General features: G+C 53.4%; 1 non-coding gene and 1 pseudogene across 1 annotated transcript; both read left to right on the forward strand.

Annotated features, from left to right (window-relative positions):
• Positions 1–16,585: 16,585 nt before the first annotated feature.
• LOC146816713 (18S ribosomal RNA) lies at positions 16,586–18,462 on the forward strand (annotated as a pseudogene).
• Positions 18,463–18,852: 390 nt separating this feature from the next.
• LOC146816714 (28S ribosomal RNA) lies at positions 18,853–22,785 on the forward strand. Its single transcript, XR_014965082.1, has one exon. It is a non-coding gene; the product is annotated as a 28S ribosomal RNA (ribosomal RNA).
• The last annotated feature ends 1,474 nt before the right edge of the window (positions 22,786–24,259 follow it).

The following is a 24,259-nucleotide window of genomic DNA, read 5'->3' on the forward strand; positions in this document are numbered from 1 at the left end:
AGGTGTACTACTAGTGCGTACCCGTAAGGGGATCGCAATAGTAGTACACATCACGTACGTGTACTACTAGTGCGTACCCATAAGGGGATCGCACTATTAGTACACATAGGTGTACTACTAGTGCGTACCCGTAAGGGGATCACAATAGTAGTACACGTACGTGTACTACTAGTGCGTACACGTACGTGTACTACTTGTGCATTCCCGTAAGGGGATCGCACTAGTAGTACACGTACGGGTACGCAGTAGTAGTACACGTACGTGTACTACTATTGCGATCCCCTTATGGGTACTACTAGTGTGTACACGTACGTGTACTACTAGTGCGATCCCCTTACGGGAACACACTAGTAGTACACGTACGTGTACTACTAGTGTGTACACGTAAGGGGATCGCAATAGTAGTACACGTACATGTACTACTAGTGCATACACGTACGTGTACTACTTGTGCATACCCGTAAGGGGATCGCAATAGTAGTATACGTACAGGTACATACTAGTAGTACACGTACGTGTACTACTATTGCGATCCCTTTACGGGTACTACTAGTGCGTACACGTACGTGTACTACTAGTGCGTACACGTACGTGTCTAACGCACTGTAAAACAGGTGCCGTAGGGTGACGTGTGAAACGCACAGTACCTGTGTATGGATTTAAAAATTACATAGGGGACACATAAGGGAGAAGTGTTAGGCCATACATGCATGCTGGTTGTCATGGATACCGAGTTTTCAGTTGAAATTTGTCCATCAGGTGTCCTGGAAAAGTCAGTTGGCCACAAAATATAAAATGTTACAAAGTGGTTGTTGACTTGACATGATGCTCAAAGTTTGAACAATGCAAATGCTGTCACTGGTGTATGTTTAAAGGGATTGGATTAAACGTACGATGTGAATGATTCAGACCAATCACTATGTAAATTGTTACTTGTATAGCGCACTACTCACACGCAAGGGTCTTAAGGCACCCCCAAGGTGGAGGCCAGGCATCCTTAGCATTGTGGGGGCCGTTGTGGAGATTAAGCAAGCTATTGCCCAGAGTTGCAGAGTGGTACTCCATGATTGGAATGGCACCGAGGCGAGAATTATCAGGTCCGTGGAATTTTTGAGCCCAAGACCCGCCGAGGCGGGGAATTGAACCCTGGTCCCGGGCTAGACCTCTGCATCAGGGTCTGCCGCTCTAATCATTGAGCCACACTATGTACTCCTCAAAATGAATGCCCCTCAGCAAGACAGATATAAGGCAGCCAGCACCCATGAGAGGGCACTTGCTTGCACAACTCAAGAGTCGACAACCCTGCTGCTGTCTCTGCTACCTCTGGCCATGTCACGTACTGTGGAGAGGGCCCAGCCATTTACCCAGGAGGAGAATGAAGCCTTGCTGGATGTCCTCCTCCCACAGTACAGCAGCCTGTATGGGAGACCAGGGGAGCAAGTGAGTGCTGACTCCAATACCTTTGCCTATGCACCTGTTGTGTGACAGTAAAGATAGTGTCCAGGTGGGACACACATGCAATGTTGTTTAGAGTGTGTGCCGGGGGGGTCATGCTTATGGCTCACATGCAGAGCATGATGTAGTTCCTGTGTGCACTCCTCACTAGCATAGTGCTTACAGTGACTTTCACTGCATAATGCATGACACATTCAGCCTGGTAAATCCTTGGTGGCTTTTTTTCCTGTTGTCCTGATGTGATTCAGTGGTCCCCCCGGTGTGACAGGTGACTGTACCCACAGATATGTAGGAGTTGAGTGGACCTGTGGCGAGAGTGGCCACATGATGTGTACGGCCTCATGGACATTGATGTGTGTGAATGTTCCTTGTCTTGTAGGTGAGTGTCTATGTGAAGTGTTGCACCACAGCTGCATGGTGGAGGCAACAGATCTACCCATCTGATGTGACAAGTAAGCCGTGCTTTGTGTCTGCCTTGCAGAGCTAGCACGACACCTGTGACTCCCCACTGGCAAATGGCACATGTGCAGAGTGAGGGTTGTATCCGCTGTTGTGACTGACAGGCGAGTGATCTGTGCCTGGGTGTGTCTGTCTAGTCTGCTGAGGGTGCGTCAGTGGAGTGGGACATGTGATTGCTTGGCACGTGCTGGCCATCAGCCTGCTGTTGCATGTGCTGCACAGTGTGTGGCATGATCAGTGAGTGTGTTGCACGCCTCATGCCACCTGTTGACTTCCAATGCCATGTAGTGCATTGGCGCTTGCACACAGGGCTATTTCTTGTTGTGAATGAGGCAATTCATGTCAGCATCCTATGCCCTGTTCAACATTTCAAAGATGTTCTAATGTGTGTCTCTGGGACATGGAACAGGTGTATTGATGTAGTGTCACTTTGTCATCCTGACAGGTAACTGCCTACGAGAAGGGGGTGATCTGGAACAACGTCGTCAGGGCCGTGAGATCTGCGGGGGAGCGTAGTCAGCAGCTGCCCCAGGTGCGCAAGAGGTGGCAGGACATCCGGTGCTGGACTCGGCGGATCGCCCGGGTCCAGCTGGGGATCGACAGTCCTCGCCCCCATGGCGGCCGCCGACGCCTGACCCCCCACATGAGACATGTCCTGGCGGTGGTCTTCCCTGACCTCGATAGGCAGTTACAGGAGAGACTGCAGCAAGGAGGGGGTAGATACATGGCTTTTGGCCATGTCATGTGTCGCCTGCTTTTGAAAGTGCTCTTTCGCATGAATACACTCCCAGAGTTGATATGTGCAGTGCTTTTTCTGTTCCTCATTTTCACCTGGGGCTCTTTTTCATCCCTTCCCCTCCTCGACATGTGTCCCCTGGTCTGTGAGTAATCACATTTGCACATGGTCATCTAGGGTGCCAGTGAATCTAAGTGCACATAGCTTTCTGCATCATGTTGGAGAGTGGTCTGTGACTTGTGTTGGTACCTTGCCTGTGCCATGACCTGTTCACTATGTTGGGGGTCCATATTTGTTGTCACTGATGATGATTCTCAACATAGGAGTGTGAGCTTTCAACTGAACCCCCTTGCAGCATGCATGACCAATGTAGTGGCCTCAGACATGATGTGCATGAGTGGGAGATATGCATAGTGCCATGACGGTTGAACATGGTACAGTCAGCTCATTCCAGGACCAAGGAGCAGTGTGCCCACTACAGTCCCCTGAGACACCCTGGCCTCATAATCATGTGTGTCATCCAACACTGTGCACATTCACTGTGGGTTCAGCATAGGTCTGCCTCTGTGGCATTGTTATCTGGCCTAGTTTGTATTTTAAAAATGTGTGCTACATGTGTCCACTGGACAGGGATACACCATTTTTCTTGTGCATACTCACACTGGGCAGTGCCTGTGTGGCTATGCACAACAATCTGTTGATGGTTGTTTGTCACAGATATGTGTTGCCAGCCCCACGAGGTGATGTTGTGTCAATGAAGCAAGTTTTCAAGCACAGTTATTGCAACCCTGAATAAGAGGTGTCACTTCTTGATCTGTATCAGTCACATTGACTCAGGTATGGGGGGCAGGTGTGCGGGAGGGGCATACATGTACAACCCTGATTTTTCATTGCCAGGTCTGACTTGTGTGTGAGAATTGGCTGTACAGAAAATCAACTTGCAGTGCCCCTGTGATGGTGGCCAGTGCTTAATATTTGTGCTTTGTAGCCTGTGTCAGTTTTTTACAAACATGTATCGTGCTCATACATTTTTGGCACCTGTGAGTGGTTCAGATGCAACGCAGTTTTGACTTTGTGTGCTGACATCTGTGTGTACATTCTCGCTTGCCATGAGGGTGTCCGCACAGTACAGCTAGACTTTTTTTCTACCCAATTGCAGGCCCATTAGCTTATGCATTATCCTGGGTGTGGACATGTGTGCCACTCCAGATGACAGGCAGTAGGTCATATGTGTAGCCAACTGTGTAATCAGTAGGCCTGGGCAAAATTTCCGTTCCGTTCGCGGAATTTGCGATAATTTGGCATTTCCGCATTCCGCGGAGAGCGCGAAAATGTCAAAATTTCCGCATTCCGCAGCTTTGCGATAATTTGGTTCTTGCTCGCGCTGTAAAATAATACATTCTCGCGCCCGCGCAACGCCTTACCTGAATCCCCGCGTTCGCCGACAAGTTTTCCCGATCCGGTCGTGTTCTCCATGAGATGTTGTATTGTTTTAGCCATTTGCGCTGTCTCGCGACAGTTCGCGCCCGCAGTGACGTCATGCGTCGCGCGATCACGTCTTTCTTCTCGCGATCATGCACCGCGAGAAGAGTGAAAACAAGATGGCCGCGCCCGCAAGCAACCGCATGGGTAAGTTGGCGAGCCGCGAACACGCAGAAAATACCGCGAACAGGCGGGAAAAAAACTTCCGCATCTTCGCGATATTTGTGCGTGTTTGCGGAGATTTTAAACATTTTCGCAACAATTTGCGTAAGTCGCTTTCGCAAATTCCGCCCACCCCTAGTAATCAGGTGACTGATATCCATGTGACAAATGACTTAATTCAAGTTGTCACTCTAAATAAATTGTACCTTGGCACTCACAGCACTTGTCAACAGTTCTTCATGTTTTAAATGTGGTAATTTGATGATTTGTGTTAAGAATAATGATGTGCCTGCATGAAAGATATCTCCCAAGGAAGTGCACACCAAACGGCATTTCCACTTTCATTGAACACACTGGCACCTTTTCAAAGAGGCCACTGTTAGAATAAATTGGTGTTGCAGATTCTCCATATACATGTTCCCATTGTGGTCTGGATTTTGTGAGACTCCTTTGTTGGTGATACGAACTAACGAGTGTCAAGACATCAAGACCTCCGTGGGCACATGTATATGTACTTTCTGCAACACCATTTATTTCTAACTGTGGCTTCTTAGAAAAGGTGTCAGCTTCTTCAATGACAGGGTAAATGTACTTTTGTGTGCACTGCCTGTGCGACATATTTCATCCAGGCACATGAGTGTTCTTTTCACAAGATGGCGAATTTCCACATTCAAAACATGTCGATTGTGTAAAGTATTGTGAGTCCCAAGGTAACCACATTTTTTTGTTTTGTGTTCCAAAGTACTTACAGGTCTCTGAGTGTGGTGACACCTTGAGTGTTGAGGTGTGTTAGTTTACCTTGGGTGCACCACTGCTTTTTCTTTCAGGGTAAACAAGAGGTGGCATGACTTCATAGTATTGCTGTGCTCACCGGTTCACAGACACTAGCTTCTCAGTGTATTTCTCATTCAAGTTGTGGCCTGGTGTGTTCTTTTTTTCATGGTGTCCAAGTGGCATAGTGGGTCTACCAACTGGACAGTACAGGGCATACATATGTGCGGAGTAATGTAGCTGTTACTCATGATGCATTGCCGGTTATGCACTGTGACCAATTGTTTTGTGCTCATGTGTCAGATGTATACAGGTGACTGATGCTTTTTGGTTTCTTCTCCTTGCCCACAGCATCATCAACTGAAATCGAGGGAGACACCTGCATGGACCTGGAGGAGGGACCCAGCGACAGTGCCGCCAGTGCTGTGGAATCAGCAGGAGCCAGTGGCATGGAGGGCGAGGGGAGTCAGTTGGAGGACCTGTCTGGAGGCGAGAGCAGCTACGACGCCAACGGGTCCGAGGCTGAACTCCCTGAGGAGGCGGAGGCTGCAACACCAACTGGCAGCATCCCCACATCTGTCCCCGCCTCCTCCATTCCCATCTCCGCCCTCCCAGTTGCTCCCGTCCCTCCTGTCCATGCAGCGTCCCACCGTGTCTCCTTCGTGCCAGGCACCGCACCCCCTGCCCCTGTCAACCCTGCTGCCCTCAGTGAAGAGTCTGTGGACATACTGCGGGAGTTGCAGGTTGGGCAGGCATCGATGCTGAATCTCCTCCATGACCACACTAGACTGCTCACACAGGTGGTGCCGTTCATGGGAGGCATGTCAGCAACGATGTCTGACCAACGCAGGTTTCTGCGGTCCATGGACTCTTCACTGACGGCAGCAGTTACTGCCCTGCAGCGCTCCGTCCCCCCCCTACCCCGGACTCATCCACACTGCCCTCTCCCATGCCTGCCCAACGCACACCCACGGGCACGCACCCCAACAGACACATCCAGCACACCCACAAGTAAGGCACAGCACACACATCCTGGCACGCACACTCAGGGGGATGTAGGCACACCCACAGGGTCTGGGGGAAGACGACAGACATGCAGCCACCGTCATAGTCCGCAGTCCTCACAACCCAGTTCCTCCAAAACCACTCACCTTAGCTCCACTGCCAAACTGTCACCCAAGGACAGCTACATGGCTGGTCTGGCCCTCAGCCCCACTGTGACACCACCCCACAAGCGTGCGAGGAAGTCCCCGGGCAGGGGAGTTGAGTCCCCCGCATGTCAACCCCCTCCCCAAAGAGCGCTGCACCCCATCCCTCGGCCACCACACCCTCCGTTGGCCCTGGGGTATTTTCCGGTGCAGGGGTTAGGATGGAGGCCCTAGCTGAAGTGTGCAGCGCCGTGTTCACCTCCACCTTTGACGCTGCCCCACCCCCTGTGGCGGAGACGTCCACCCCTGCACCCACCACACCTACCCAACCCCCTCCTGTCCCTGCGGTGCCTGGTCCTGCCACTGATGATGCCCCCCCCCGGTCGACAAACCTTAAGATTTGTTTGTGCAGGCAAGGTAGGGGTGGACGCGGTCCCCTAAGTCCACCCTTGGACTCGAGAAATGGACTGGCCGTTGGCCTTTGTACATAGTCTTATTAATTTATTATTTTTCTGTGCTGAATAAAGCCTTTTCTTTTCCTTTCAACACTATTGCATTTCAGGTACTTGATGTTGGTGATGAGGCTCATGAAGTTGGTGTTCTGGTAATGTGTTAGGGTTCTGAGATATGTTTTTGTATGATGGTCATGAGGTGGACCATGGTATCTGTGTGCCATCACAATGTCTGTGCAAATAATCATTGGTAGTGTGTTTCCTTTGGAGACATTGTCCCAAGGAGTGTTCTTTCCTCTGTGGCAACTGACATCGTCCCTGCAAACAGTTGCACAATTGTTGTGCTGACCTGTGTCCACATTTCCTTTGTTGGTGAGGGATCCCTTCAACAATGGCCACACCTGTTCACCGATGTCTCCTGCTGAATCATCTGTGCCATCCTTGCTAGTCACTGTACTTGTGTTTTGGGTATGTAGGAATGGCATCTGGGACAAATTGTCTCTTTTCAGCACTATGCATGTGTGTAATCACGGCCTAACACACAAATGGTACGTGTTATGCAGGGTATATGGGCACCTGACTCACAATTGTGGGCATTGTATCTAGTGGCATTGAACCCTATTCCTTCCATGAGAGACAACATCTTGGTGGCTGGACCAGCACCTGGACATTCCTATCAGTCCTGGGATGTGCGTGACAGTGTGTGTTCCCTTTGGCTATCATAGTTTTGTATGCAGTTACATGACTATAAAGTCTGTTGGCATGAAATCAGGGTGTGGATTGTGCTGCATCCGCCATGGGTGGCTATGCATGTGTTATATGTCCTCACACCCACATATGGTGTGTCATGCAGTGTGTGAAAGACATCTATCCTCCTGGGAGTGTGACATTGCTGGGAGTCCTCTGCACCCACCCCTCATATCTCTGTCCACTGCTGGTAGTGATATGCACCCACCCCCATATGTCTGGACACTGCTGGTAGTGATATGCACCCACCCCATATGTCTGGACACTGCTGGGAGTCATATGCACCCACCCCTCATATCTCTGTCCACTGCTGGTAGTGATATGCACCCACCCCCATATATCTGGACACTGCTGGTAGTGATATGCACCCACCCCTCATATGTCTGGACACTGCTGGGAGTCCTCTGCACCCACCCCTCATATCTTTGTCCACTGCTGGTAGTGGTATGCACCCACCCCCATATGTCTGGACACTGCTGGTAGTGATATGCACCCACCCCATATGTCTGGACACTGCTGGGAGTCCTCTGCACCCACCCCCATATGTCTGTCCACTGCTGGTAGTGATATGCACCCACCCCTCATATGTCTGGACACTGCTGGTAGTGATATGCACCCACCCCATATGTCTGGACACTGCTGGTAGTGATATGCACCCACCCCCATATGTCTGTCCACTGCTGGGAGTCATATGCACCCACCCCTCATATGTCTGTCCACTGCTGGTAATGATGTGCACCCATCCCTCATATCTCTGTCCACTGCTGGGAGTCATATGCACCCACCCCCATATGTCTGGACACTGCTGGTAGTGATATGCACCCACCCCATATGTCTGAACACTGCTGGGAGTCATATGCACCCATCCCCATATGTCTGGACACTGCTGGTAGTGATATGCACCCACCCCCATATGTCTGTCCACTGCTGGTAGTGATATGCACCCACCCCTCATATGTCTGGACACTGCTGGTAGTGATATGCACCCACCCCATATGTCTGGACCCTGCTGGCAGTCATATGCACCCACCCCTCATATGTCTGGACATTGCTGGTAGTGATATGCACCCACACCTATATGTCTGTCCACTGCTGGTAGTGATATGCACCCACCCCCATATGTCTGTCCATTGCTGGGAGTCCTCTGCACCCACCCCTCATATGTCTGGACACTGCTGGTAGTGATATACACCCACCACCATATGTCTGGACACTGCTGGGAGCCATATGCACCCACCCCTCATATCTCTGTCCACTGCTGATAGTGATATGCACCCACCACCATATGTCTGGACACTGCTGGGAGCCATATGCACCCACCCCTCATATCTCTGTCCACTGCTGATTGTGATATGCACCCACCCCCACTGCTGGTAGTGATATGCACCCACCCCTCATATGTCTGGACACTGCTGGGAGTCATATGCACCCACCCCTCATATCTCTGTCCACTGCTGGTAGTGATATGCACCCACCCCCATATGTCTGGACATTGCTGGTAGTGATATGCACCCACCCCTCATATCTCTGTCCACTGCTGGTAGTGATATGCACCCACCCCCATATGTCTGGACACTGCTGGTAGTGATATGCACCCACCCCTCATATCTCTGTCCACTGCTGGTAGTGATATGCACCCACCCCATATGTCTGGACACTGCTGGGAGTCATATGCACCCACCCCTCATATCTCTGTCCACTGCTGGTAGTGATATGCACCCACCCCCATATGTCTGGACACTGCTGGTAGTGATATGCACCCACCCCCATATGTCTGGACACTGCTGGCAGTCATATGCACCCACCCCTCATATCTCTGTCCACTGCTGGTAGTGATATGCACCCACCCCCATATGTCTGGACACTGCTGGTAGTGATATGCACCCACCCCTCATATCTCTGTCCACTGCTGGTAGTGATATGCACTCACCCCCATATGTCTGGACACTGCTGGGAGTCATATGCACCCACCCCTTCACATCTCTGTCCACTGCTGATAGTGATATGCACCCACCCCCATATGTCTGTCCACTGCTGGTAGTGATTATGCACCCACCCCTCATATGTCTGGACACTGCTGGGAGTCATATGCACCCACCCCTCATGTCTCTGTCCACTGCTGGTAGTGATATGCACCCACCCCCATATGTCTGGACACTGCTGGTAGTGATATGCACCCACCCCCATATGTCTGGACACTGCTGGGAGTCATATGCACCCACCCCTCATATCTCTGTCCACTGCTGGGAGTCATATGCACCCACGCACCCCCTTGGAGCTGTACACTGCTGGCCTGGACCTACACACACACCAATATGATGTTAACATGCTGGGCCAGTCCTCTAAGCCCACATTCATGGCGTGTGTACGCCTCATATCCCAAATGTACTGATGCCGTAGGGGTACGTGTGGTGCGCACCGTACCCATGAATGCGTGGGTACGGGCCATACCACTGTTGTAATGGTGTCGTAGGGGTACGTGTGGTACGCACCGTACACGTCCACTGCCGTTGTTGCGGTACGCAGGTGTTGCTGGACAATCCCCCCAAGTGACCAGAGCCTGGTGGTAATGTATGGCCTCCATATTATAAGTTTGGGTTTGTGTATGGGGTATGTTTCCTGCCCCTCACCCCCCCTGGCCCCTGGGTGTTGTTCTCACCTTCTGCGGCGTGTGCGTCGGGTGCGGTGCACCAGGTCGTAGGCCAAGGGGACCGGGATGACACATACGATGGGGTTCGGTTGCGTAGCGGTTCACGTCGAACTCTGCTTTTCCGGCTGTGTTTGACTCCCGTAAAAAAAGGGCCATACGGAGTGACGTAGGGACGAACCATACTTGCTGGGCCGGAAACCGCTGCCTGAATACGTCCGGACGTCGCGTACAAGCTGTTCCGGATCAGAATCGTAGGCATTTTTTCCACGTATGGTCTTTTGTACGATTCGTACGGAAATAGGCTTTCTGTACGAATCGTCCTTCCTAGGTTGTAGGGACAGTTTACCGGGTGCGAGTCGTATGGAGAAAACGCTCCGTACGACGATTCGTAGGGCCTTTTTACAGGATCGGAATCGACCCCATAGTGTAACATAATTGATACCATATTTATTTTACATTATATTGTTTTTAATGTATTAATATGAATATATATAGTTAATTAAAGTATTAACTTTTCACTAGTTTCTTTACATTTTAAATGTTTAATATGAAAATACATATCTCTATATATTTGTGCTAATACAATCTATATATTTGTGCTAATACATTTAAAATATTACATACAATTAATATAATGTCAAAGAAATATTATTATGTATTATGTTACACTACAGATAGATAGATAGATAGATAGATAGATAGATGGATAGATAGATAGATAGATAGATAGATAGATAGATAGATAGATAGATAGATAGATAGATAGATAGATAGATAGATAGATAGATAGATAGATAGATAGATAGATAGATAGATAGATAGATAGATAGATAGATAGATAGATAGATAAGATAGATAGATATCCAAGGCACTGTCAGTCCAAAACAGACAGTGCAACACACTCACAGTTAATGGCACCAAAATGTTTCAGCATGAAGCCATGATCACGGTTGGCCTCCATGATGACCTAAAATCTTTTCAGATGTATACCATCAAAATAAACAAAGGACAGAACACGGAAACAAATCAAATGTAAAAATAATCAGTACATGCCAAAGGATAATCTCCCTCAAGTGGGTTGCATCTATAATATGACATATTACACAAAATACCTAACCAGGTCCATAGAAAATCTTATCTTATTCATCTGTCAAATCACTTAGGATTCAATTTCGCCGTTTTCTGAAAGACAGAAATAACATAGACATACATGTATCTACACTACTTCAAATTATTAAAAACATCATTAAAACCAACTTAATGTTTATTTCTAAAGCAAAGGAAAGGGGGCATAATCAGATTTTTGTAACGATGTGTATGCACTTGATCAACTCAAATGGACACTTAATTCAGTATCCTGATTTGGAGATCTGGTCTCTAAGTTCATTATGTACATTGATCACATACAATTAAGCTTCTGTGCCCTATCACCACCTCTTTTAGTCTCCTTACTTCTATCTATTGCAAATAATTTCAGCATATTGGAATCGCTGTTATGCTTGTCTTGGAAATGACGTGCTATGGAGTATGATTGATTTCTTCCCAGTATAGTTCTTATATGTTCTAGTGCACACTTCTTCCCTTGATGGATTGTACCCCCTATTTAGTGTAAACCATAGGGACACACCAACACATATAACATAATCAGATTTGCACGTGTAGAATTAATTGATGTACATTGGTTCATTATAATATGGTACATCAAAAGAGGCTTTCAACAGATACAGAAACCTTTTAGCAACTTTCTTGTTCCAGCAACATAATGGTTAACATTTGGTTCAACTAGTGTATCCGTCAGGGATGGACTTCTCTTTTATGTGATATATATGTGTGTGTGTGTATATATATCTTTATATATATATTTATAGAAAAAAACAAAGGTTAAAGGGATGTTATAGTTAGGCTGACATTTCACTTATACAAAACCCGTGAAATTCTGCAGTTATAAATAACTAAGCTAACTAAAACTCATGTCCCCACAATGCACTGCTTATGACCTCATATATTACATCACTCATGTCATGGTCAGTGACATCACTGATGACAACATCCCCATAATCGCTAATGCATCTACTCACACCTGATAGAACTTTTCCACTAGCACTCCCACACAACCATTCACAAACACATTCACAGACCCACACCAGTACTTACACACTTTACTCCTCCGGCGCCAAAGTTACTGGCAAAACAAAAAATGAATTTCCTATGGAAACTTTGGTCCTAACTATAACTACCAACAGGAGGTAATATATATCACCTACTGGTTGGCGGCAGTAGGAAGTTATATTTCGGCATAGTTTCCATATGACAAGCATTTTTTGACTTGCGTATAATTTTGGCGTCGTTTTAGCAATCTTCATGAAATTTTCCCAAGGAAGTGTTAAAGTAGGTTCTGGTTCTCATGGAAAGTTTGGGGGTGATCTTATCCTGTGGGTACAAAGAATATGGGGTGCAAATTAAGGTGCATTTGTAATGATAATTCCCATAGGAACCTTTAGCCACAGCTACAGCCCGAACCACTTAACAGGCTTACACCAAATTTGGCAGGGAGGTAGATCTTGTTTCAAGGAAGTGCCTTTTGCTTATTTGGTGCAAATCCATTCAGTAGTTGTTGAGAAATGTAGGTTTAAAATTATAGTGATATCTCAGGGCATGGCTATTTCACGACGGTTTAGCGATTAATTATGAATTCATGTGCCAATGGGAATGCTACTATTGGCTGGACAGAACCTAAACGGAAAGCTGCGACTGTCATTTTATTGCTCGGGAACGGTTCCTGGGGCTGAAAATTTTGGAAAAATCTAACATAGGAGGTCAGAGTAGAGGTACTCTCATCCCATGTTGAGGAATGAGGGTGTTAGTGACACAAGTTATGTCTCTAAAATTAATTTTTTTAATCACACGCAGTATTTGTGATGACGCCGCGATCGCCAGCGTGACCAAAAATGTACCATCGCAGGGACATCGCGACTAGGGGTGGGCAGACTTGGCGTAGCGCCACAGAGTTCTGGAAAAAATGTGTGGAACAGGAGTCCACGTCCTGCGGCCATCTGAGGGTCCGGGTTCCCGGGACGGGGGTCCTTCGTGCCCGTGCAGGCTCCCAGATCTCACCGGCCTGGATGGGTTGAGAAGCAGGGACTGGGCCCGGGGCCTGTATTTCGAGCAGGGCCTGCGGTGTGGGAGTCCCCGTCCTGCAGGCTGCCAAGGGTCCATCTGCCTGGGACAAAGGGTCCCTGGTGCAGAGCCCCCGAGCCCTCCAAAGAGCAAGCCGGTGAAGGCTTGGTGCGGGCAGATTGGCGTCCTTCGGTCTCAGCCATCTGGTCACACCTTTTCCCCTCAGCCATCTGGTCACGCGCAATGCTTTCCAATGGGGCAACCAAATGGCAAGGCCGGCATGGAAGTCCCGATAAGGGCTCGTCCGCCTCCCCGATCCCAGCCAAGGCCCCAGGAGGTCGGGCGTCTCCCCCCCCTGGTCCCCTCCGTCACTCGGTGCGCACGGGTTCCCAGAAAGAGGGGTAGCTTTCCTCCAGATTACTAGGGTCAGGATATGCCAGAATACCCCTCCCAGTGTTGGCTGTTCTCAGCCGGGGACCAGATGGGCTGGGCCCAGACAACACCTGGCCACCATCTGGGGCTCCCTCCTCCAGGCCGGTGGCATCGCAATGTGCCCATGATGGGCTCCATCGGTCCTGGGCAGTCCTCACCTGGGCGTCCAGACCCAAGAACTCCTGTGGGCATCCCCGTGCCTGTGATCCAGCTGGGGTCTCTGAGCCCCCAGGAAGCGGAGCCCCCGAGCCCTGCAAGGGCAGGCAGGAACCCTACCGCGAAGGCTTGGTGCGGGCAGATGGGCGTCCTTTGGTCCCAGCCATCTGGTTGCACCTTTCCCCTCAGCCATCTGGTCACGCGCAATGCTTTCCAATGGGATGAACAGATGGCCGAGCCGGCCTGGAATTCCCGATGAGGGCTCGTTTGCATCCACGATCCCAGCCAGGACTCCAGGAGGTCAGGCGCCTCTGCGCCCTGTGTCCCCTCCGTCACTCAGTGCACACGGGTTCCCAGAAAGAAGGGTAGCTTTCCTCCGGATTACTAGGGTCAGGGCATGCCGAAATACCCCTCCTGGGACCAGATGGGCTGGGCCCAGACAACACCTCCCCACCATCCGGGGCTCCCTCCTCCAGGTCAGCAGCATGGCAAAGTGCCTAGGACGGGCTCCATTGGTCCATTGGTCATGGGCAGTCCTAGCCCGAGAGCTCCTGCGGGCCTCCCCGTGCCAGATGCATAGCCGGGGTCTCCGAGCCCCCGTGAAGTAGAGCCCCCCGAGCCCTGCAAAAGCAGGCAGGAGCCCTCCTGCAAAGGCCCGGGGCGGGCAGATGGGCATCCTTCGGGTCCGGGCATCTGGTTGCGCCTTTTCCCCTTGGCCATCTGGTCACGCCCAATGCTTTGCAATGAGGCGACCAGTTGGCCGGGCTGCCCTGGAAGTCCTAATGAGGGCTCATTTGCCTTCCCGATCCCAGCCAGGAGTCCAGGAGGTCGGACGTGTTCGCACCTAGGGTCCCCTCAGTCTCGCAGTGAGCACGGGTTACCAGAAAGTGGGGTACCCTTGCTCCGGATTACTAGGGACACCGTACACTGGAACCCCTCTCGGCCTAGCGGTCCTCAGCTGGCAGCCAGACAGGCCAGGACGCCCCTCTAGCCCGGGGTCTATCCTTGGTACTGCCGCGTGGGACTGGTCCCGCGGGCCCGGGAAGGCTTCTCCTGTGCCTCTGGGCCTTGAAGCCCCAACTGGGTCCAGTGTCCCCCGGGTCAGGTGCTCCAGCCCTGGGCCCCATCCATCAGACTGCCGCTATGCCAAAGGCCCGAGACAAGGTTTGGTTGTGCCCGTGGAGCCCCCCTCGCTTGGCTGGATTCAGGAGCTTCATCCGGGGCCCCTGAGGGCCCGGAGAGGGTGGCCTCCCCACCCCGGGCTCCGTCCTCTGGCCTGCTACGTGGCAGGGTGCCTGGGACAGGGTCCCATGGGCCCGGGGAGCCTTCGCCTGCACCTCTGGGCCCGGGAGACCCAGCTGGGTCCAGGGGCCCGCTGGGCCCTGGGTCGGGTGCTCCAGCCCTGGGCTCCATCCCCCAGCCTGCCGCTATGCCAAAGGCCGGAGACAGGGTTCGGTCATGTACAGGGAGCCCCCCTCGCTTGGCTGGGTTCAGGAGCTCCATCAAGGGCCCAAGAGGACCTGGGGAGGGCGGCTGTGTGGCATGGTGCCCGGGACATGGTCCCGCAGGCCCGATGAGGCTTTCCCTGCGCCTCTGGGCTCAGGAGCCCTGGCTGGGTCCAGGGACTCTGTCCGGTCGGGTGCTCCAGCCGAGGGCCCCGGAACCCGGCCTGCCGCAATGCCAGAGGCCCGGGACAGGGGTCCGTCTGTCCCATGTAGACCTCCACGCTTTGCCTGCTTGTCAAGGTGTCCGCGGACCCCAGGTCAGAGGGCCCGCCGGCTCCCCCCTCGCAGCCCCATGGCTGAGGGCCAGCTGGGGCCCTGGGCCTCTGGCTCCCCATTCCTCGGCTCACGCTCACCCTTTCGTTAGGGCACCAAGGGCGGCCATCTGGTCGCTCCTTTCTCCTCGGCCATCTGGTCACATCTATCCTCTCGGCCATCTGGTCCCTCACAATTCTTTCCAATGGGGTGACCCTGGAAGACCCGATGAGGGCTTATTTGCCTCCCCAATCCCAGCAAGGGATCCTAGAGGTCGGGCACGTTCGCGCCTTGGGTCTCCTCTGTCACTCGGTGTGCACAGATTACAAGAAAGGGGGGTCATTTTCCTTCTGATTACTAGGAGGAGGGTCAGTCAGATCTCCGTGAGGTCTGGCGATTCTGAGACAGGGGAAGGCAGAACCCAGGCCCACCCGCACGTTTGCCTCTCAGCCCATTCACGATGGGCCTTTCCTCCGAACCTGCTTTACCCAGGAGCAGGCAGGGACACGAAGCCGGCATCCCCTGTGCAGGGCGGCCTGCCTGGGGAGGGCCCAGCTGTACTCCTATACTCTACTTTAGGGATGGAAAGCTTGGCCAGCCTCGGCTGACCCCTTCACCCTGCCCAGCAGAGCGAAGGCCGAGCGGCCCCACCAGCTCGTGTACCCCTGTGGTCTGTCCCGAGTAGAAGGGGTTGGGTGGTGCCAGGCCCTTGGATGCTGCCGCCCTGCAGGTCCATAGGCCCTGCGCACCACGCCGTCGCCCCTCTCCGCCCAGCGCAAAATCTGCAGCAGCTCGGAACGACCGTTCCGTGGGGTGCTGCTGCCACCAGGCTTTGGCACCCCTGCGTCTAGCTCAGGCTGTGCCTCAGAACGCCTCTCCCTTCTGGGCTGGGCCCACCGGTGCCCATGCGACCGCACCTCTCCATCCCTCCAGCGAGCCCTCCCGCCCAGGCATGTGGGCTCCTTCCCCTAGTATGCTCCTGAGAGGGAGTGGTGTGCGAAGGTTGCCGGTCGGGAAGACGGGCAAGCGGCTACCGAATCCACCCCGTCAGCAGGTGCGGATACCTGGTTGATCCTAACAGTAGCATATGCTTGTCTCAAAGATTAAGCCATGCATGTGTAAGTACACACAGCTGGTACAGTGAAACTGCAAATGGCTCATTAAATCAGTTATGGTTCCTTTGATCGCTCCATCTGTTACTTGGATAACTGTGGTAATTCTAGAGCTAATACATGCCGACGAGTGCTGACCTCTCGGGATGCGTGCATTAATCAGACAAAGACCAATTCGGGCTGGCCCAGCTACTTTGGTGACTCTAGATAACCTTGGGCCAATCGCACGTCCCAGTGACGGCGAAGATACATTCGGATGTCTGCCCTATCAACTTTCAATGGTACTTTCTGTGCCTACCATGGTGACCACGGGTAATGGGGAATTAGGGTTCGATTCCGGAAAGGGAACCTGAGAAACGGCTACCACATCCGAAGAAGGCAGCAGGCGTGCAAATTACGCACTCCCGACTTGGGGAGGTAGTGACGAAAAATAACAATACAGGACTCTTTTGAGGCCCTGTAATTGAAATGAGTACACTTTAAATCCTTTAACGAGGATCCATTGGAGGGCAAGTCTAGTGCCAACAGCCGCGGTAATTCCAGCCCCAATAGCGTATATTAAAGTTGCTGCAGTTAAAAAGGTCATAGTTGGATCTTGGGATCGAGCTGGTGGTCTGCTGCGAGGTGAGCTACCGCCTGTCCCAGCCTCTGCCTCTCGGCGACCCCTTGATTCTCTTGACTGAGTGTCCTGGGGGTCCTGTTGGTGTTTAACTTCATCATCGTCTACTTGCCATTCCTTTGAACTTCCATTTCTTACAGGTCCAAAGCATTTACTTTGAAACAATTAGAGTGTTCAAAGCAGGCCGGTCGCCTGAATACTTCAGCTGGGAATAATGGATCAGGACTCCGGTTCTATTTTGTTGCTTTACGGAACTGGGCCCATGATTGAGAGGGACATCCGGGGGCATTTGTATTGTGCCACTAGAGGTGAAATTCTTGGACCCGGCGCAAGACGAACCAAAGTGAAAGCATTTGCCAAGAATGTTTTCATTAGTCAAGAACGAAAGTCGGAGGTTCGAAGATGATCAGATACCGTGTAGTTCCGACCATAAACGATGCCAACTAGCGATCCGGCGGCGTTATTCCCATGACACACCGAGCAGCTTCCGGGATACCAAAGTCTTTGGGTTCCTGGGGGAGTATGGTTGCAAATCTGAAACTTAAAGGAATTGACCGAAGGGCACCACCAGGAGTGCAGCCTGTGGCTTAATTTGACTCAACATGGGAAATCTCACCCGGCCCGGACACGGAAAGGATTGACAGATTGATAGCTCTTTCTCGATTCTGTGGGTGGTGGTGCATGGCCGCTCTTAGTTGGTGGAGCGATTTGTCTGGTTAATTCCAATAATGAACGGGACTCCTCCATGCTAACTAGTTATTCGACCCCCAGCGGTCGGCGTCGAACTTCTTGGAGGGACAAGTGGCGTTCAGCAACACGAGATCAAGCAATAAGAGGTCTGTGATGCCCTTAGATGTCCGGGCCTGCACGCTCGCTACGCTGAACGGATCAGCGTGTGACTACCCTTCACCGACAGGTGCGGGTAACCCGCTGAACCCCGTTCATGATAGGGATTGCAATTATTTCCCATGAACGAGGAATTCCCAGTAAGTGCGGGTCATAAGCTTGCGTTAATTAAGTCCCTGCCATATGTACACACCGCCCGTCGCTACTACCGATTGGATGGTTTAGTGAGATCCTCGGATCGGCCCAGCTAGGGTCGGCAACGGCCCTGGCGGAGCGCCAAGAAAACGATCAAACTTGACTATCTAGAGGAAGTAAAAGTCGTAACAAGGTTTTCTTAGGTGAACCTGTGGAAGGATCATTAATGGCGGAGCGGCCCAAGCGACCGACGGCGCCAGCCTGAAGCTCTTGGCCGCCTCCTGCAAGCACATCATAGGCACAGGGCCCGACCCTGCCCTGGCTTGTCCCAGCCGGCAGGGCGGTCGGTGGTGGCATGGGGCACTTAGTTGAGGACTGGGCCTCGGCGGGTCTTCCTCTGCTGGGGGAGGACCCGACCGACTGAGGGACAGGGAACGGGGGCGGCCCCCAACCCCTGTCCCTTTCTCTGGGAGGGGCACAGTGATGGGCCCTCCTGATACAGAACCGATGCTCACCCGGCATGACCCCCGCGGTGGGGGGAAACCGAATGGCAGTGCCTCCCCGGGCTGGGATCACCCCCCCCACCCTAAAAAGGCCCTTCTGAGTTTTCCGACTACGACCTCAGATCAGATGTGGCGACCCGCTAAATTGAAACATGTTACTAGGGGGAGGGAAAAAAACGAACTAGGATTCCCCCAGTAATGGCGAGTGAAGAGGGAAGAGCCCAGCGGTGAATCCCTGCCCGGCGGCGGGCACAGGAAATGTGGCGTACAGAAGACCAACTCCCCGGCGTTACTCAGGGGGCCCAAGTCCTTTTGATCGAGGCTCACCTCTTGGACGGTGTTAGGCTGGTAGTGGCCCCTGGCGCACCGGGATCGGGTATTCTCGGATTCGGGTTGCTTGGTGATGCAGCCCAAAGCGGGTAGTAAACTCCATCTAAGGCTAAATACGGGCGCGAGTTCGATAGCACAACAAGTACCGTAAGGGAAAGTTGAAAATAACTTTGAAGAGAGAGTTCAAGAGGGCGTGAAACTGTTGAGAGGTAAACGGGTGGGGTCCATGCAGTCTGTCCAGAGGATTCAACACGGTGGGAAGGTTGGTGGCCTGGGAGCTCTAGATCCCCTCTGTGGGACAGGCGCCCGGGCCCTACCCGGCCCCTGCAGAGTGCATTTCCTCAATGGTGATGTGCCACAACTGGCTCCGGGTCGGCTGGGAAGGCTCCGGGGTGGCAGGTGGCCCTCCACTCCGGCAGAGGGTGTTTCAGCCCCCCTGGCAGCAGCTTTACTTTGTCCGTGGGGCCGAGGGAGATTTGACTACCTCCGCGCCCTCCCCTGGGCACCTTCTCCCGGCCGTTCCTCCTCGGGGCACTTCAATGTGGGAAAGGGGGGACGGGGCCCCCTGCTCCCGGTGCAACTGTCGACTGAGGCAGACTGTGCTCAGTGAGCCTCGACCGTGTCACGCCGCTGGGTGGGGAGGCCCATGCCAGTTGCCAGGGGTCTGCAGGCGATGTCAGTTACCCACCTGACCCGTCTTGAAACACAGACCAAGGAATCTAACACGATCGCGAGTTGGAGGGCCGAGTGAAACCCTGTGGTGCAATGACGGTGAGGGCTGGCGCGTGCTGGCTGAGGGGGGATCCCGCTGCGCTTCCAGCGGCGGACACACCACCGGCCCGTGTCGCCCACTCCGTCGGGGAGGTGGAGCATGAGCGTGTGTGTTAGGACCCGAAAGATGGTGAACTATGCCTGGGCATGGTAAAGCCAGAGGAAACTCTGGTGGAGGTCAGTAGCGGTCCTGACGTTCAAATCGGTCATCCGACTTGGGTAAAGGGGCAAAAGACTAATCGAACCTTCTAGTAGCTGGTTCCCTCCGAAGTTTCCCTCAGGATAGCTGGCGCTTGGAGCCCCAGTTTTATCTGGTAAAGCGAATGATTAGAGGTCTTGGGGCCGAAACGATCTCAATCTATTCTCAAACTTTAATTGGGTAAGAAGCCCGGCTTGCTGGCTTGGAGCCAGGCATAGAATGCAAGTGCCTAGTGGGCCACTTTTTGTAAGCAGAACTGGTGCTGCAGGATGAACCGAACACCGGGTTAAGGCGTCCGATGCCAACGCTCATCTGACCCCAGAAAAGGTGTTGGTTGATATAGACAGCAGGACGGTGGCCATGGAAGTCGGAATCCACTAAGGAGTGTGTAACATCTCACCTGCTGAATCAACTAGTCCTGAAAATGGATGGCGCTGTAGTGTCGGGCCCATACCTGGCCGCAGGGGCTAAGACGTGACGAGTAGGAGGGCCACTGCGGTGCGCACGGAAGCCCAGGGCGAGGGCCCGGGTGGAGCCGCCGCAGGTGCAGATCTTGGTGGTAGTAGCAAGTATTCAAACGAGAACTTTGAAGGCCGAAGTGGAGAAGGGTTCCATGTGAACAGCAGCTGAACATGGATCAGTCGGTCCTAAGAGATGGGCGAGCGCCGTTTGGAAGGGACGGGCGATGGCCTCCATTGCCCTCGGCCGATCGAAAGGGAGTCAGGTTCAGATCCCCGAACCCGGAGTGGCAGAGACGGGCGCCCTTGAAGCATCCAGTGTGGTACCGCAAACGATCCAGGAAAAGCCGGCAGTAGTCCCGGTGATAGATCTCTTTTCTTTGTGAAGGGCAGGGCGCCCTGGAATGTGTTCGCCCTGAGAGAGGGGCCCGAGCTTTGGAAAGCGTTGCGGTTCCGGTGGCTTCCGGTGAGCTCTCGCTGATCCTTGAAAATCTGGGGGAGATGTTGTAAATCTCACGCCGGGGCGTACCCATATCTGCAGCAGGTCTCCAAGGTGAACAGCCTCTGGCATGTTGGAACAATGTAGTTAAGGGAAGTCCACAAGCCAGATCCGTAACTTCGGGATAAGGATTGGCTCTAAAGGCTGGGTCGGTCGGGCTGGGGCGTGAAGTGGGGCTGGGTGCACGCTTTGGCTGGACGCAAGCCGGGTCCTTCCTGTGGATCGCCCCAGCTGCGGTGGTCGCCTCTCCCCGTACCCCTTCCCCGGGAGAGTGGGGCCGGTGTTCTGCCTCGGCCGGCACCTAGCAGGTGACTTAGAACTGGTGCAGACCAGGAGAATATGACTGTTTAATTAAAACCAAGCATAGCGAAGACCCGAGGCGGGTGTTGACCTAATGTGATTTCTGACTAGTGCCATGAATGTCGAAGTGAAGAAATTCAATGAAGCGCGGATAAACAGCAGGAGTAACTATGACTCTCTTAAGCTCGGCTGTTTATGACAAACCATCACCCGCTTCCCAGCTCCAGTGAGGTTGCTTTCATTGTGGCCATACCTCTCAGGAGCGAGCGTCGTTGTAAGCAAGGCCGTTTGGCGCTGATGGGCAGCATAATAATAACCCAGAAAGAGCCACTGTAAGGTGGTACAAAATTGCCAAATGCCTTGTCATCTAATTTGTGATGAGCATGAATGGATGAATGAGATTCCAACTGTTCGTACCTACTATCTAGCGAAACCACAGCCAAGGGAACGGGCTTGGCAGAATCATCGGGGAAAGAAGGTCCTGTTGAGCTTGACTCTAGTCTGGCTTTGTGAAGAGACATGAGAGGTGAAGGATAAGTGGGAGGCCCTCGGGCCGCCGGTGAAATACCACTACTCTTATTGTTTTTTCACTAACCCGGTGAGGCGGGGGGTGAGCCCCGTGGGGCTCTCACTTCTGGCTCCAAGCACCCAGCGTGACCTGCTCTGGGGACAGTGGCAGGTGGGGTGTTTGACTGCAGCTGTACACCTGTCAAATGATAATGCAGATGTCCTAAGGTAAGCTCAGGGTGGACAGAAACCTCCCGCGGAGCAGAATGGCAAAAGCTTGCTTAATCTCAATTTTCAGTATGAATACAGACTGTGAAAGTGGGGCCTCACAATCCTTCTGACTTTTTGGGTTTCAAGCAGAAGGTGTCAGAAATGTTACCACAGGGATAACTGGCGTGTGGTGGCCAAGCATTCATAGCAACTTCACTTTTTGATCCATCGATGTCGGCGCTTCCTATCATTGTGAAGCAGAATTCACCAAGTATTGGATTGTTCACCCACTAATAGGGAAAGCGAGCTGGTGTTAGACCATCATGAGACAGGTTAGTTTTACCCTACTGATGATGAGTTGTTGCAATAGTAATCCTGCTCAGTACGAGAGGAACCGCAGGTTCAGACATTTGGTGTATGTGCTTGGCTGAGGAGCCAATGGGGCGTAGCTACCATCTGTGGGATTATGACTAAACGCCTCTAAGTCAGAATCCCCCCTAAACCGTAACGATACCGCAGTGCCGTGGAGCCTCGGTTGGCCTGGGCTAGCCGGCGTCTCTCGGGGGACCGGTGCGTAGAGCCGCTTACTGGGGGACCGGAGCACAGACGAAAAGGGGCCGCCCCATCACCCTTAGTGCACCGCATGTTCATGGGGCACCCGGTGCTGAATCATTCGTAGACGACCTGATTCTGGGTCAGGGTTTCATAAGTGGCAGAGTAGCTACCTCGCTGAAATCTATTGAAAGTCATCCTCTTTTGTCTTTCCGTGCGTGGGTGCCCGCGGATGCCCTCCTCCACCACACCCAGGGCTGGGTTACTCTGCCACCGGTATGGTGGGAGGGATGTGGAGGGGGTGATGTCGGCTCACGGAAGGCTGCCTCCACTACGTGCCCTCCAGCACGGGGGCCTCCCCCTCCCATCCCTGTGCCTCCAGGGTGCAGGGATGGGGGTCACCATCCCTTGAGGGTCAGAAGGGTGACCAGATGGCCTGGGCGAGCCAGGCTCCCCATCTTCTCCCTGCTCCCAAACAAGTTGAGAAGGAAGTTGAGCAGCCCTGGGGAAGGAGCCTCCTGAGCAGTGGCCTCGGATCACTTGGCCACCCTCGCTGCCGTCGGACTGCAAGGGTGACTGGGTCCAGCTGTCTCAGGCCATCTGGGCGCTGGGTCTTCCTGGGCCTTCTGGTCACCTGGCTGCGCGACCAGATGGCCCTGCAGGCTGGGTGACCAGATTGCCCTGTAGGCTGGTCAACCAGATGGCCCTGCGGGCTGGGCAACCAGATGGCCCTGCTGGCCAGGCAACCAGATGACCCTGTGGGCTGGGTGACCAGATGGCCGGCCTGCCAGCCAGCCGGGATATCTCAAACTTTTGTGTTTCTCCAGGGTTAATAGTTGAGGAAAATGGGCTCCCAGGCAGGCCGGCGGGGAGAGGATGTAGCTTGGGTAACCCTCCTTGGTTCCAGCCGAGAGTCTGGGAGCTGGGGATGGGGGTCCACCGGGGCCTGGGGAGGCTCTCCCCGGCCTGGCTAGGGCTCAGAAGCTGGGACCGGGCCCTGGGCTCGAGGTCCGTCCGGCAGGCCCCAGGGTGCAGGAGCCCCCCGTCCTGCAAGCCAGCCAAGTGTCTGGGTGCTGCGGTCCACCGGGTCCCGGGAGGCTCCCACCAGCCTGGTTTGGGTTCGGAAGCTGGGACCGGGCCCAGGGCTCGAGCTCTGTCCAGCAGGCGCCAGGGTGTAGGAGCACCCCATCCTGCAAGCCAGCCGAGTGTCTGGGTGCTGGGGTCCACCGGGTCCCGGGAGGCTCCCACCAGCCTGGTTTGGGTTCGGAAGCTGGGACCGGGCCTGGGGCTCGAGCTCCGTCTGGCGGGCCCCTGGAGCCCCCTGTCCTGCAAGCCAGCCGAAGGTCTGGGCGCTGGGAACGGGGATCTACCGGGGCCTGGGGAGGCTCTCCTCAGCCTGGCTACGGTTCGGAAGCTGGGATGGGGCCCAGGGCTCGAGCTCCGTCTGGCGAGCTCCGGGGTGCGGGATCTCCCTGTCGTGCAAGCCAGCGGAGGGTCCAGGCGCTGGGGACGAGGGTCCACCGGGGCCCGAAGAGGCTCTCCCCAGCCTGGCTAGGGCTCGGAAGCTGGGACCGGGCCCGGGGCTCGAGTTCTGTCCATCGGGCCCTGGGGTGTGGGAGCCCCCGTCTTGCAAGCTAGCCAAGGGTCCGGGTGCTGGGCATAGGGGTAAACTGGAGCCTGGGGAGGCTCTCCCC

Source organism: Triturus cristatus, chromosome 6, assembly GCF_964204655.1.
Source record: "Triturus cristatus chromosome 6, aTriCri1.1, whole genome shotgun sequence".
In the NCBI taxonomy this organism is placed as follows: Eukaryota; Metazoa; Chordata; class Amphibia; order Caudata; family Salamandridae; genus Triturus; species Triturus cristatus.